General features: G+C 46.0%; 1 protein-coding gene across 3 annotated transcripts in view; it reads left to right on the top strand.

Annotated features, from left to right (window-relative positions):
* The first annotated feature begins 7,756 nt into the window (after positions 1–7,756).
* The window catches only part of Nxpe4 (neurexophilin and PC-esterase domain family member 4), a 250,000-nt gene continuing 241,614 nt past the window's right edge, over positions 7,757–16,142 (top strand). For 2 of the 3 annotated variants that reach the window (XM_075966035.1, XM_075966034.1), the window contains exon 1: positions 7,757–7,994. The gene's annotated coding sequence lies outside the window, so the exon portion shown is untranslated. The remainder of the gene's footprint in view (positions 7,995–16,142) is intronic. The other variant, XM_075966031.1, reaches the window with a different exon arrangement.

Below are 16,142 nucleotides of genomic sequence, written 5' to 3'. Positions count from 1 at the left end.
TGTGGGCACCATCCTATGATTTCCCCAGAGCCCAGGAGCTCCATGGAAAACAATCCGACGCTTTACTCTGAGTGCAGAGCTTTATTGGACACATCCAATGGACTAAAGACTGAAGTCCCCACAGAAAAGAGGCGATAATGGAAATCTGCAGAAAGACGTACCCACAAGGGAGGAACAACCCTGGCAGGGTGAGCTGGGCTCAGTCACTTGTCAGAGAAGTTCAGGACAGGGGATCCTCATTCTGAGTTGTATGGGGAAGCCCACTGCGCCTCATCACCCCCCCCTACACACACACACACACTCTCTAGAGAATCTGTGCCCCCATGCTTGAGAAAAGATGAAACAGAAGCCTGGTGTGGTATTGTGCCCCAGCCCCTCTTCTGTTAGCCCCTTGGCAGGATCTAGGCCCTAAAAGAGTGTTGTTCCTCCACCAGCTGTCCCGTGATCAGTAGTTCGGCAGGTGGAAATATTCAGGAAATTCTTAACTACACTGCTGAAGAGAGTCATCCATGTATGCACAAGAAGGATGCTGCTGAATCACTCTTCAGAGGCATCCGAGTTCCAGAGACCGATGGAGACATAGAGGCGACTCCGTGGGAGCCAACCGTCATTGGTATGGCTGTGTGTGACATACTCTAGCATTTTAGAGGCCCATATGGAGAGAGCAGAGGAAGGAAGTCTGCGACTGTCGTAGAAACAAAGAACTCCTAGAGCAGCTGAACTGAGGATTTCCAAACCGAGGTGATATTTTATGGGGTGGCCCCTCCTAAGTTCTCAGGCTCCCAAGATAGAACCAGGTCTTGTCCTCATCGTGGGGCAAGCTTAATGATGACCACAGATGTGTGTCCATGGCCTTCCTGGTCAATCTGTTTAAATTTGTCTTCTAACTTGTTGTAAAAATGTGTGTTATATAAAAATCTAATATTTTTGCTATCCCAGGAGTCAATTTCAAAAGTACAAAGTACATTCTCATGCCTATGTAACCATCCCTACCCCATCTAGCTGCAGATCTTTTTCATTTTCTCAAATTGAGACATTAACTAACTGCCTGTGTTTCTCTCTCCAGCCCCTGGAAACGACCCTTCTGCTTCTGTCTCTAGGAATTTGCCATCTCTAGGTTCGGCATCTAAGAGGAGCCAGGTAGAATTTGTTCTTTGGTGCCTGGCTTATTTGCACTGATCACAATATCCTCTAGGATCATCCCTGTTGTAGCAGGTACCAGAGCTCCCTTCTGTTTTACTGGGTGACGTGTCGTGGCATGTATGCATCGTGTTTTGTTGATCTATTCGTCTGTCAGCAAAAGGGTGGTTTGTCTAGACAAAATGTTTTGTTATTGTGAATATTGCTGTCATAATAAGGACACATAAATATCTTCCTCTATCTTGTTTCTAACGTTATTTCTCCTTCCCCCATCCCTTACCCTCTCAGTCTTCTTTAACTGTTGCCCATGTCTCTAATTTCACCTTTAAATCGATTCTTCCGGGAAGCCAACCTTGACCTACAGATCAATGTAGTTGCTTCTACTATGCACACCCAGGCCCCCACAACTCTTTGTAACATAGGCCACTTGCATTGCTTATTCATGTTTCCCGACCAGCCGTGAACTTCCTATCAAGGGACCCTTATCTTCCTAGATCATCTTTGTATTCCAAGGACCTATTAGTGCCTGAGCCATAGAAAGCCTAAAACAATTTGTGGATGTAAGAAATGTACTTGGTGGGGCTGGAGAGATGGCTCACAGGTTAAGAGCACTGGCTGCTCTTCCAGAGGTCCTGAGTTCAATTCCCAGCAACCACATGGTGGGTCAAACCATCTATGGTAAAATCTGGTGCTCTCTTCTGGTGTGCAGGCATACATGCAGGCAGAACGCTGTATACATAATAAATAAATAAATAAATACACAAATACATAAATAAATAAATAAACTTGGTAATCCAAGTGATGATGAAGTAAGTGAGTGGGTGGTGTCTACAGACATAAGCAGGAGTGAAGGTTTTTGTGATACGGTTTCTCATCTAACCATGTCCCTTCTTTTTAATTTTTCAAAACGTTTGCATGTGTTGGGGAGTATGTGTGTTTTGTGTCTGTGTGTCTGTGTGTGCATATTGAAGCCAGAGGCCAATGATAGTTGTCTTCCTCTATCAGTCCCTGTCTTTTTTGAGGCAAGATCTCTCACTGAGCCCAGAGCTCATCAATTGGCTAATCTGCCTGGCCAGGAAGGACCAGAGATTCTCCTGTCTCCATCTCACTCTACTGCCAGGGCTAGGTTTGCAGACACTTGCCATGATGCCATGCTCCAGTCCTTTCTTCGCCACATATTATTACATGTTATGCTAAAGCTCCAGGATGTGCAAAAGCTGCGCCCTGAGTTCCTGGACCATCCAGTTCAGTGCAGAAGGCGAGATCTTTAGGCATGGCATGGTGGGTGGAGGCAGAGCACACTGAAGCAGCAGTAAAAAGGGTGAGCACATGTCCCACGACAGGAGCATGCAGAGCTATGCTCGCTAGACTGAATGCCAATGATAGACCTACTACCTTAAAGCAGTTCAGGTTTCTCCTCTCTCACTTTTAGGTGTTAGTCCAAAACTATACGCATTGGTAAGTCTGTATTCCTTCTGCAGGTGTCATGGGAAAATCATGTTTCTGGCTTTATCCAGCATCTAGAAGTTTCTGCATTTGTTAGTTCAAGGTCCTTTCCTCTACCTTCAAGAACACATCATTCAATCTCAGATACTCTTGTCCCATCTCGTGTGTGCATATGTGTGTGTGCTTGTGTGTGTGCGAGTGTGTGTGTGTGTGTGTACAGGTACCCATGCCACATAAGAAGAGGTCAGCCTCCAGTACTTTCCTCTGTTACTCTTCACTTTGTTTTTATTATTTTTGATACAGGCTATCCTATTGAACTTACCTCTTACCTATTCAGTTAGACCGATTAGCCAGTGGTCCTCCGGGGATCCTCCTGTTTCATCCTCCCCAACACTAGAATGATGAGTGTATTCCACCATCCTAGATTTTATGTGGGTGCTGGGAATAGAATTCAGGTTTTCACAGATTTCACAGGAAACACGTTGCCAACTGAGCTATCTCCCCAGCCCTCTCGTCACATCTCCTCTTCACCCTGACACCTGCCATCTTCTAAGGATATTTGTGATCACATTGGACCTATCCAGGTGGCCCAAGATAATCTCCCGTTCCAGACACTTTATCTCAGCTGTGGTTCTCTTTTGTCGGGAATGCTGCCACATTCTCAGGGAATAGGATGTGGACCTTTTGGAGGGGCTGTTATTCTGACTACTACAGAGATCTGAGCCTGACTGATGAGGGCAGATGCATAGGGACAGGCTTGAGTGTCCACCTTGAACAGAATCAGGAAACTCAGTGGAAGGATGCTTCAGATGCAGAGGGCTCTGATGTAAGCCTTGGGGGGTGGGGCTAGAACATTGAGACCCCATTGGGCCAAGAGAAAAGTTTTGGTGAAGGAAATGTGGGGTGTTTGGGAGGTACTGAGTGTGCTGGTCCAGATTTCTTTGGGTTCTGACGCCAGGCAGGGCTACCAGGCAGGGCTAACTAGGTACTCTGAGAGTCATAAATATCAGCTGAGCCGTTTCTTTGGAGGAGGTCCGCACCCTCAGCCAGGTCTGCCTTGGATCACCTCCCAGCATCCCCCTTTTACATGCTTTTTAACGAGCGCTAAGATAGAAAGGGAATAAATCACACCCAATCCTTATATGAGCATTTTCATTGTCATCCCCTGCAGCTGGCAGTAACAGGGAGTACATAAAAGTGACATCTAGGAGCTGGAGGGCCTTGATTCAGAGGGGTGCTCAGCCCTGAAGTTTGGTGGCCAACGTGGGCCCTACTTCTGCAAGAAAACTGCACAGCCAGCTGCTTCTAGAGAACCCAAGAGACGACAGAAGGCGTGCTAAGTCCCCAAGGATATACCTTTTGGTTCCTGTCCCCATCAGCATGTTGGAGAACAAGACCTGGCCGGGGGCAGGGAGGGGGAGCGGAATCTTCTTTTCTCTGATTTCCTCCCCCGACCCTGTCTTACGCTGGCAGATAGGACCGGTGGGGATACAGCAGCTGTTATGAAGGTCTCAGCACTTTTTGTTGCCAGAATCCCAGGCCCTGTACCACCTGGTTTGGGGCTTTGGGGAGTATTGAAGTGGGAGCAATCTAGGCCCTGGACTAAGTCATCACTTGCCCTCTTGTGTCCCTTTCTCTCCCCCCCCCCCACTTCTCTTTAAGCAGCAGCCAGACTTCTAGGAGCTTCTCGGATCGCTGAACCCCACTTATGCTTGAGTCTGTCCACAAGGATGCCGGCATCTGATCTTTGCTGGTTAGCACCCTTGGCTCTTTCGTTGACTAGTAGTCTGAAAACAGGCGGTTAGTTAACTAATCCCAGGCCTGACCACTCCTGCCAAAGCCATTGCGTCTATCTGGTCTGGGATTAGTCTCCTAACCACACTCACTTCTCTCCCTGCCCCTTTCCAGTTAATTCTCCCATGGCACAATTAAAACACACATCAGAGCACATCTTGTCTGTGCAGACACCCAGTAGCTCGGCTTTTCCCCTAGAACAGAATCCAGCTTTCTCCGTGTAGTGGTCCAGGCTCTGCCCCACCCATCCCTTAAGTCTTACTTCCTCCTCTTCCTCCATTCCCCTTCCAAGTGTTCTTTAGCTTTCATTCGTGTTCCCACATCTGCTGGCAATAGTCTTCCCACAGATCTCAAATGGGTTCACTCCCTCCCTCCCTCAGGCCTCCTCCAGTCGGATATGTTGCCGAGGATCTCTCTAACGCCGCACCTGAAGTTCCCCTTCATTTATCTTCGGGAACCTATAGTGGTGTACCCATGTTTCTCTCTCCCGACACACACCCCATCCAGGAAGGTCAGGTCCACAGGCGTTGGTGTTCTGTTTCGTTTACCTTTATGCCCATAGTTCCTGGTCCAGGGTAGCTAGTTCATAAACTTGGTTGAATGACTAGATGAAGGGATTGTTTACATCTCAGACAATGATTAAGCCTATTATTACATGACAGGAACTGATATGTAGATAATGCTTATTCTGGGCTCCTAGAAACTCACAGCCTCCTGAACGGAGGTAAGGAAATACATATAGCTTTAGCAGACTGTGATAAGCGCTATGAATGAGGTATGCATAAAGTACCATGAGAATGCAAGTGGGAAGATGGTTTTTCCTCAAGGTCTAAGGAACTATAGAGAGACAGAGATGGATTTGAACTTGAGTTGAACTCATCAGTTGAAGGGCTCTGAGTTGCCCTTAGTGCTAATTGCTTGCTGATACATCTTCAAAATTGACTATAACCACCATGGCTAAATCTGCCTGGATTTTCAAGGATTCCCACACTTCAAAAAGCTCATGGAAAGATGTCAGAGTCTAATACTAGGTCCCAGAAACCACTGGCCTCCCCAATCCTAAACAGGACCCAAGATAGGCAGCTACTGCTCTAAAGGCCTTGTCAGAAGAAACCTCTCCAAGAGCTTCCAACTGTAGTTCCTACAAGTATTGTAGTAGCTGATGGTAACCAGGGGTTCTGGCCTCTGGATACAAAGATTTGTCCAGTTGTACCAGTATAAATGCAGAGGCTGGGATGAAGGTGCCAGAGAAGGCTCTCTTGGCTGCAACTGGCTCCATGGGACTTCTCTGGGACATCCCATGCCTCATTTGAGTTGGTTCAGTTCAAACATGTTGGTCCAAGCATGCAGGTGGTATTAGTTCTCCAGCATCAAAGACATCCCTGACAGGCAGCACTTGGACTGCTCCCTGGAAGCAGCGATGCTGCAGGGAGAGGCCTCTGCTGAGGTCCATAAGCAAAAGCCATTAGATAAAGCACCCTAGCTGCGTCTGCCTAGGAGAAAGGCTGTGCCTGTGTAGCCCTGCCTAACAGGGATGGACCCTGAAAACAGCACAAGCCCTGAACAGACGGATGCATTCACATTTACGCCTTCCATTTCCCAGGGGGTTTCACACACGTTATTTAATTTGGTTCTCACGGCGGTCCTATGAGGTGGAACAGTCATGTATTTTATTGTTTTTATTAGTATTTTTCCCATTACAGTTTATTATAGAAATTCTGGAACGCATCAGAAGGCACAATGAACACTATAAAGATCACGTGTAATCATAGCCTGTGAAGATGTATCTTTCTGCCCATCCCCCCCCAAGGCGTAAAGACATAAACAATCTATACAGCTTTCTGTCTTGGTGGTGGCAGCTAAAATTGGCTCCAATTCCTATACTATTGCCCATGTAAGTATGTCTGAAAATTTCTAGATGGGCTCATAGACTCTTTTCTATTCCATAAAGTTCCTGAGTTGCAACCCACAGAGACTCAGGCTAAAACTGAAGCTGTTGGGAAACATGGATTATCACATTGAATTGAGCAAAAGCTGCAGATACAACCTCACAAACGACAGACACCTAAGTATCATAAACCACAGACAGTAGAGAGCCTAATGTCACTTCGATTAACGAACACTTCAGGCTCCATCAATCCATTCAAGAGCCAACCCCCAGGGAGAATACCTCATCGCTCTAGAGTGTCTTACCTGTTTACAGCTTGGCCACGGATGACAGAGCACCCAACTTGACAAGGCAAGCACCGTATTCAGGGGCAGACACCATCCTTTTGGAGGTCAAATTGGATTTTAATGTATTTCCAATAATCAAGAGAACAGCAATTTGACTTCAGATTCATCTACTATCTTTTTAACCACTCAGCTGTGGGGGGAGACAACTTTTAGTAGATGTCTTTCTTTCCGTGGACTATACTAATTCTCTAAGTTCACTTGACTCGGAAAACTCCTACTGACCATTTTGCTTTCAGATCTCAGTTTTTATTTTTTTTTACTGTGAGGCATGTTCCATGGCTGCCAATCATAACAGTGCTTTCCCTCTATTTACTTAAAAAACGTCATATTTGTCTTCTTACACAAGCAGAAAATTCCCTGAGAGCTTAACTACTCTTGTTATGCAGGACCCAGCATAGGAGAGGATTTGCCTGAAGAAGGGTAAAAGGAGAACCAGAATTGGCCTCAGAGGGAAGACATATGGTGTCAGAAAACAGGGAAGGATGTAGGTACAGAAATGAGCGTGTGCCACACACCAACAAGCCCCCACCTCAGAGCCATGGGATGAAACATCGGCACACGGTACGCGTTGGCCAATATCCATACAATAGCTTCAAGCAATTATCTAAACTGCAAGCCTTTGCATTTGAGGAGGCTAGGCTATCCTGCAACCCTCAGTAAGCCTGTCCTACATCCCGTCAGAAAACAGAAGTGGAGCGTTGCCTTATATTTTCAGTCATCTGAAAAAAATCCAACAATGTGGAACGCAAAGAAGAATGCATGGACTCTGACAACCTGTGCCAAAAATAAGTGCCCCACCACGTGATGCTGTTGGATTAAATTGATTACTTTATGCCCATAGCGCTCAGGAAACTGTGTGACAGTCACCATCGGCGCGAACATGATAGGTCTTCTCAGGTAAAATGATAACAAGAGATAACATTTACAAGATGCCCCTACGTGCTAGGCACTATGTAAGCCACTTTCCATAATCAATCTCAGTTAACTTCTATGCAGCATGCTGTGGCCTGCTATGGTCAATGGCGATTGCACCCCCTCCAGGATTACTTCCTCTCCTGCAGCGGCTGGTTAAAAACTACACTTCCCAGAATGCCTTGCAGCTTATAGTCCTCGTGTGATTTTGATTCATCCATTTGGAAGTGAGAACCGGAACTCCTCACTGAGCTAAGTAGGGTGATGAGGAGTTTGAAGTGTGCTGTTCGGTTTTCTGATGCATACTCAGATGGTCTAACAGGTGGACTCTGGAGTCAGCGGTGGTAATGACAGATTCCAAATCTCTCCGTTTCCCGTGCTCTTGGATTGCTCCTGTGGTGAAGGGATCCTGCGTTCAGAAGTTTGGACAGTGGCCTCCTGTTTCCCCAGCTTTCTGACTGGCAGATGTAAGTGTCTTCCTAGTTGACTGGTAAAGTGATGGCATTTTGGAACTTCTTAATATTGGCTGAGGCTAGAGTCTGTTTTCTGTGTCTTTCAACAATTGTCTAAGTACCTGGTCCCCTCCCTATATTCAGCCCTTCTCTGCTTAAAGAACTTTACGTGTTCATGTTATCTCCAGTGAAGCCCAATGCAGCCAATTTATGGGTGGAAAAACTAAGGCAGAGAATAATTCCACGCATCCTCTAAGATTGTAGGACCAGTGTGTGTGGAAATGGGATCTGAGCGCGGGAAGTTGGCTGACTTTGCTGGGTGGTTGACACCCTTTACACTTTCATCCCTAACTTGGAATCTACACTCTCTATGTGTGATGAAATATGTTAAACTCCAGAGATGTGGAAGTTATGCACTCTTTCTTCTAGCTCTCCTGCTTTGTGATGGACCGCACGGGTAGCCACAAGTACATTTAAATTGCAGCGTGTCCTGTTACTGGTTTGCATGGGAAAGAGGCATGTAGTATTTGAAAGCGCACAATGTAAATCAAAAGCAGGTTGTAAAAGAGCTAGTGGCTAAAGGGATTCGTTTTGAAAGTTGATTGACATATGATCCAGTGGAAATATTGGTAAGAACATGGAGGGAGCTAGGAAGAAAGGAAAGAAAGAGTTAGTAAATAGGCCGACATCCTTCCCTTTCATGGACCCTCTTTGATGGGTCTCCTGGCTACCCCATAGTCCCCAGACCAGCGACTTTAAGTGACTTCGTCACATCCGTTCCCGTTTGGGACTCTAAAGAAAAAGGTAAGCCATGAGCAGGGAACTTGAAAGGAATGAGCGGCCCCACTGGAAATTCCTTTCTAGTGCTGAACAGATAGGACTTGGTGACTGGGTCACGTGAGACCTCTGATCACTGCTGACTGAGGAAGAAAGCCCTAGAGAAGCGAATGAGATTCCCAGTAGAGGTGTAATCTGTTGGCGGAAGGAAGACTCCCGAGACATGAGCTTCTGATGTAGCTACAGGAGGAGTGGGGCCAGGCCTATGCCTCAGGAAGGAATTTCAACTGCAGGTTTGTTTCAAAACTGAGAGTGACTTGAGAGAAATACCCTCAAAGTTAGGGATAAAACCGGACCCAAACAATCAATAATAATGAATAATTATGGAGACAAGCTCAAAGTTTCCTGAGGGACAAACTTTTATTTTCTTTAAAGATCCACACTTCCAGGCTACAGAAACCTCTCTTTGACGTGTAGTTATTTAATCCACAAACTAAATCTCCTTGGTACCCAGATTCACAGGCTATGTGCTTCTCCCCAAGGTGATGCAAAGGCGTTGTGCCCTAATTGCTGGCCAGGGAAAAATAAAAGCTCACATGAGCCTTGGGTTTATGAATCTGTAAATAAAACTGGTATTGACAGTACAAATTCTACAGAAAACCAACAAGAAAAATTAATAGGAAATCATTTAAAGTTTTTTATTACATTGTATATTATTTATTTTGCTTGCATGGGTATATGTGCCTTAGAAGGCGTACACATATGAAGTCAAAAGACACAACTTTTGAGAGTTGGTTCTTTTCTTCCATCACGTGGGTCCTAGGGATCAAAACTCAGGTAGTCAGGGGTTGGCAGCAGGCACCTTTACCCACTGAGCCATCCTGCTGAGCCATCTTGTCAACCTATCTAATAAGAGATCTCGAGGCAAAGGTGGTATAGTAGTCAGTGTTCCCCAGAGGAGCAGAACTAATAGAATGAATCACTTTATGAATATAAAAAGGAGATTTATTAGAGAGCCTTACAGACTGTGGTCTAGCTAGTCCAGCAGTGTCTGTCCACCAACAGAAAGACCAAGAGTCCAGTGGTTGTTCAGTCCACAAGGCGGGATGTCTCAGCTGGTCTTCAGTATATGCCATAATCTCAAAGAAATAGGCTAATGCCAGTGAAGGGATGCACTTACCAGTGAGAGGAAAAGCAAGCAGGCAAAGAGAGAGCAGGCTTCCTTCTTCCATGACCTTTATATAGGCTGCCAGCAGGAGGTGTAGCCCAGATTAAAGGTAGAAGATCCCATCTGAGAAGATCCAGATCAAAGGTGGGTACTTCCACCTAAAATGATTTAATTAAGAACAAACCCTCAAAGGTGTACTTGTACCCGGCCACTTGGGTTTAAGTTAATTCCAGAGGTAGTCAGGTTGACAACCCAGAACGGACATTACAGATGGGCTTTGAAGATGCTTAGGTGAAATACATGTCACTGGTGGTTGGCTTCATTTTGGCGGTTGGGGTGGGGGCGCTCAAGACAAGGTTTCTCTCTGTAGCCCTGGTTGTCCTGGCACTCTGTAGACCAGGCTGGCCTCAGACTCAGAGATCCTTCCACCTCTACCTCCTGAGCGCTGAGATCAACGGCAGGCGCCATCAACACCCGGCGACTCCATTTGTTTTAAGAAGCAGGGATCTGTGGTCCTCTGCTCTCTGTTCATCAGTTGACAGTTTCACACACTAGCCATGTATTAGTGAAAAGTTTCTCCTTCGATCACTCAACTCAGTCCAAACTGTAGAGACACGACGAGCCCCCGCTATCCATCCATAAGCTATGCATTCACTAATGTTCTGGGTTCTCAGGGCCACCAAGACATGCCAGTCACCTGACTGTGACAGCTAACAAAACATAAATGAAGTGCTTACAACTCTTTCTTCCCCTCTCCCGTCTGAGAGTAGAATGGCTTCTTCCTTGTCCCGCTGTAGTTAGACTCTGTGGCCGTGCGGCTGTGTGACTAGCCAGTGGAGTAGGAGAAGTCTTCCTTGTCCCGGTGTAGTTAGACTCTGTGGCCGTGCGGCTGTGTGACTAGCCAGTGGAGTAGGAGAAGTCTTCCTTGTCCCGGTGTAGTTAGACTCTGTGGCTGTGCGGCTGTGTGACTAGCCAGTGGAGTAGGAGAAGTCTTCCTTGTCCCGGTGTAGTTAGACTCTGTGGCTGTGCGGCTGTGTGACTAGCCAGTGGAGTATGAGGAGAGGTGACAGGTGTCACTTCCCTGCAGAAACTCTGAGCGCCAATTCTTGCTTTACAGCAGTCTCCCTTCCCTGTTCTATTGTGACTGGCAATGTTACAGTACCAGCTCCTTTGTCAGCCTGGTTCCTGGAGCCAGGCAATATAGAATCAGTTCCCTGAGACTTTTAGCAAGAGCGAGAAATAACCCTATGCTTCTGTCAGGAGCAATGTCTGAGGTCACTTCTTACCATGGCGTAATTGAGCCTAATCTGCCTTATACAAGGCAACCCTATAAAACTAACTTTTATTGAGGCCTAACTATATCCTGAGCATTGTGATGAGGGCTTTGTATGCATTATCTCACTGAAGTCTTGTAAAAGACCATAAGGGGTGTGTGTGTGTGTGTGTGTGTGTGTATTATTACTTCTGTTTTATAGATGTTGAACTGGGTCCCAGAGCTAAGTTCAAACCATGCTGTTATTTAATGTTAGAATGGAATTTTAGAACCTTGTTTGCCTGGATCCAGAACCTATGGACTTAACTGCTGTCTTAGTTTAGTATGTATTTCTGTAACCAAATATCTGACTCTGTGTCTAAAATTCTAGTGGCCGGACAATGTAAACCAAGTGGTGCTATGAGACCAAATGCAGTCTGGAGAGTGGTGCTAATCCCATCAGCAGGGTGGTCACGCCTAGCCATGCCTCTGTCGCCTCCTGTCCTACTCAGCTTTGACTGTCAACTTGGCAGAGCCTAGAGTCACGTGAGGTAGGGGGGTCTCCACTGAGGGACTGCCCAGATGATATTGGCCTATGGGCATGTCTGTGTGCGATTTTCTTGATTGCTAGTTGACACAGGAGGGCCTAGCCCACCGTGGGCAGCGCCATTCCTGCACCATCAGCAACCAGCGCTCCTCCATGGTTCCTGCCTCACGCCCTGCTGTGACAGGACTGTGACCTGGAAGCATAAGCCAAATGAATCCTCGCCTCTGGTAAGCTGTTTTGGCCGGAATGTTTTATCACAGCAACAGGAAGGAGATTAGACTGACTCACTCTGGGCCCTGCCTCTTAAAGGTTATCCCCACCTTGATATCGCTTCACTGGGAACCCAGCCTCTCCACACATGAATCCTTGTGCAGAAAAAAATAAAATAAAAACCATCGTTCCATATAATTTCAGGTAAAAAAAATTGAAATAGGCTGGAAGTGCTCTGAGCGTTTTAAAAGTGGAGTGTTGAGTACCCATTAGAACTTCTTGGGAAGAGATTTATGGAAAAGTGAGAATTGCAACATGGGCAGGTGGTAGAGAGGAAAAATGGAAGCTGTAATGTTCTCTGGCCTGTTTAAAATGGGAAGGGGGAGGGAAGAGGCCTCATCTGTCTGGGTGAAATAAGGCAATACAATGGCTATGCCAAACCTGGAAATTGGTTTAGTCTACCCTTAAGAGTATCACAGTCAGAAAGGGGCGATAAGGCATTTACCCAAATTACTATCATAATTCAGGCAAGCCGGAATCCTCTGTAAACGTGTTAAGATGTACCAAAGCAAGATAAAGCAGAAGCCTCTTCGCCATGGCAGAATTGGGGCATGAAGCAAGAAGCCAGCAGCAGGAGGGGGCAACACAGTGACCCAGGTGCTGGACCCCTGAGCACACAGCAGCCTCCGTCCTACTCCAGAAGGTGCTGGTAGAGAAATAACCCAGACATAACTCAACTAGATTAGTGCAAGATGGCAGGAGAAATATATCTCCTGTTGCCAACAGCAATGACCAGAAGGGCTAATGGGGTAACAAAGCCATCTCAGTACATTTTTATCTGTGACATTAGTTCCATGGGATGACGCTAAACTTCTTAGTATCCTTGGTGTGTTCAACACGTGGGACAGAGTCTCGGGATCTCTCTTATCAACTTCCCAGATTCTGTTCTTGGATGTCTGGAGTATCATCCAAAACTCTTGTTTTATTGCCCAGATCCCGTGTGCTTTCAATATTGATAATCTTTGATCCTTATTTAGAAACTGGTTCCCCAATAGCATCAAAGAAAACGTGTCTCTGGAACTTAAGGAAAGCCTGCAATAAAAGTAACAAAAGTGTAAGAAATAATGTGATGGGTTTTCTAAAATATATTCATATTCCTTTAAGAATTTAATGGTAAAAAAAACAGTAATTCCAACATGGGCAAAATAAAACTGAAGTGAGGCAGTCCGTAGACTTCTAAGATTATATGTGGACTTCTAAAACGTGTTGCTTCATTTATATCTTTGTTGGAGAAATCCAAATTTTCATTAGATTTTTCAAAGAGGTTGCAACTCAAAGTATTTAAGATCTTTGAGTGTGCTGCTGTTGGACCTTAAGGGCAGTGTGAGTGACACGAGGAGAGGGGACACCCCCAGAAGAGCGTGTGGTCCTGTGGGTTTCAGTGGGGTGCACAATACCCCCAGAGCAATGGTAGAAAACAGTGTCGGGAAAGAACAAGCTCCTACAAGGCCTTGAATGCCGCTTATTTGTAATGTAATAAGAAGCCTGTGGAGGTTTGGAGGCAGGAAAATAATGTGTGGAGTCTGTGCTTCTGGACCGTAAAACCATCAGGTGTGCAGGAGGGATGGGAGAGGAGACAGAACAGGGGAGACAGCCAGCCGCAGGCCACGATTGGTCCTAACAAGAAGGCTGAATAAGTAGAAAGCTGTAAACAGAAGCAAGGCGTGTGATACACTTGACCCTGCAGCTCTTCTGTTCCACACTCAGGCTTAACCAACCATGGACCTGGGGAAAATCGTATCAGTATTGAACAAGGGCTGGACTTAGAGTTTTCTTGTGATTATTAGGCAATCATGTATAACAACCACTTAAATAACATGTATAGTGTCTTGGGTATTTAATAAGTCATCTAGAGATTACTTATTTAAATTCCCTATCATTTTATGTGAGTGGACTAGGCATCCTTGAATTCTCACGTCCACAGGGGTTCTACACCTAACGCCTCCGTGAACAGAGGGATGACTGTAGCTGACAGTACATTGGAGTCAGGATGACAACCTGCGGTTGATTGACAGAGGGAAAGGATTTGTCATTTTCAGGAAAATTTAAGTTCGGTGTAATAGCAACTATTATTTATTGAACCAAAGCTATGATCCAGGCAGTAACAATGTGACTTCAGTGCTTTGCTCTTAAAACCTGCCCAGCATCTCTAGAAAGCAGGTAATTTTATTTTACTCTACTGTAGATGAGGAGCTAGAAACACAAAGATGCATGTCCAGGGATCACACAGCTCAGCCAGAGAGGAGTGGAGCCTGGAACTAGAGCCTATAAAAGCGTGAAAATGAGTTCAGATTTAGACTTATTTCAGTACACCATTTGAATGTCCATGGGACGATGTCTCCAGTGCATTCGGGACAGTGGAACTGGAGTTTGAAACAGTGATCAGAAAGGGGGTCAGTGGAGTATGCGTGGTGGTGAAGAGGGCCGTCGGAGTCCAGAGGTGGAGCCCAGTGACCGCTGGGGAAAGAAGGGCGGAAAGGCAAAGGCTGTGAAAATGGAGTCACAAACACAGAAGACTGCAAAATGGCACTAACATGCAAGCTAGGGAGTGGTGGACGGTAGAAGCAGAGAGGTCACCAAAGGGGAGGAGCTGAGAAGGAACCTTTGAAGTTGTCAATTAAGAAAAGTTCGGTGGAGAATAATTTGAGTTCATTATTTAACAACAGTTAGAAGGAAGATGTTCAAGGGTGACTGGGTAGTGATAAGAAAAGAGGGTGATGGCGACAGCATCTGCCATGGTTGGGAAGCAACAGCCCAGTAGGTAGTTCAAGGATGTAGCGGGATTCCAAAAGGCGATTTTCATTTGCTTTGACGTATTAGCATGTGAGAAACTGGAGCTTGTGGTAGGTTCTCGTGGCAGAGGCCGGGCAGGGGAGCTGCTGACTGTGTTAGGGGACGCGGGGAGAGGATGGCAGGAACCCAGTGAAGTGCTGGAGAATGACTAGCTGGGGGTGGGTAGCAAAATGTCCTGCTTTGTAAGAGAGAAGAGAAACTGTAGAAGCTAGAGGGACCTAGAGAGTTGGAGGGAGAGAGAAAGGAGGGCGTGGCGGTCATTGCTGACGGCCGTTCTTCCGAAGAAAAGGGAATGAATGGAGCAGAAATGAGTGGCCAGGGTTGGCAGGAACTTCGTTAAGGAGCCAGCCCTGCAGAACCTGCAAAGCTAACGCAATACACTTGGCCCTGATGCTAAGACTTCTTTGGAATTGGGAAAGAAAAGTTATATTAGCTTTGTAAAACTGTCACCATGCTGGGCATGATAACACACACCTGTAATCCCAGTACTTGGGAGGTTGAGACAGCAAGGTCAGAGGCTCAAGGTGATCCTCTGGCCACCTATAAATTGCAGGATAACCTGAACTATACTAGACCCTGTCTCAAAATTAATGAATGAATAGATAAATATAAAACTGCTATCAATATTATCATCTCTGTTAATATGTCTGTAATAATAGTCTGGAATAGTCTGCAAACAGGATTTCCATGGTTGATCCAGCCATATAACAAACACCACCACCCCACCCTCAGAAACACTCTTTCTTCTGAAAATAGATCCACGTTGTTGGGCCCTGTACTCGGGAGCATCTTTGGCTACAGAAGTCACCGAGGAGTGATTGTTGCTTCTCCTTCACAGGTGGAGGACTTGCTGGCGTCCCGAATACCTCAGAAATCTGGATGATAGAGCTGCCCCTTGGGTTTTTCACTGGGTAGCTTTACTATAAGCTTGCAGTACACGTCTTACGAAGTCTGGATGAAAAGAGGCTAATATCCCTCACTGGGGCCAATTAAATGGGGCTGGACAGATCTCCCAAAGCCGTTGTAGTCATCGGATGCTAATAGCAAAGAGGTTAAGTGACTCGTCCAAAGTCATGTAGCAGGCTGCTGAGATGGACCTTAGACCCAAATCTCCAACCAATGATTCTTTGCCTAGACCTTGAAGAGTGGCTTGTGTACAGAATGTCACTAGGAAGTTTCTTCCTACAAAGACCTTCCATGGTCCTTTCAAATAACTTACTTTGAGTTTCCCCCTGAGTGGTGTGGCATCCAGGTCCAGGTGCTGTGATGCTATGGCCCATCTTTTCTGTTGAAGTGCCCAGGTGATGGGTAAAACGCACCACTGATGTGTTTTGAAGGTTCATTTGGAAAGAATTA

Source organism: Microtus pennsylvanicus, chromosome 3, assembly GCF_037038515.1.
Source record: "Microtus pennsylvanicus isolate mMicPen1 chromosome 3, mMicPen1.hap1, whole genome shotgun sequence".
Taxonomy (NCBI): Eukaryota; Metazoa; Chordata; class Mammalia; order Rodentia; family Cricetidae; genus Microtus; species Microtus pennsylvanicus.
This window is presented reverse-complemented; position numbering and strand designations above follow the sequence as displayed.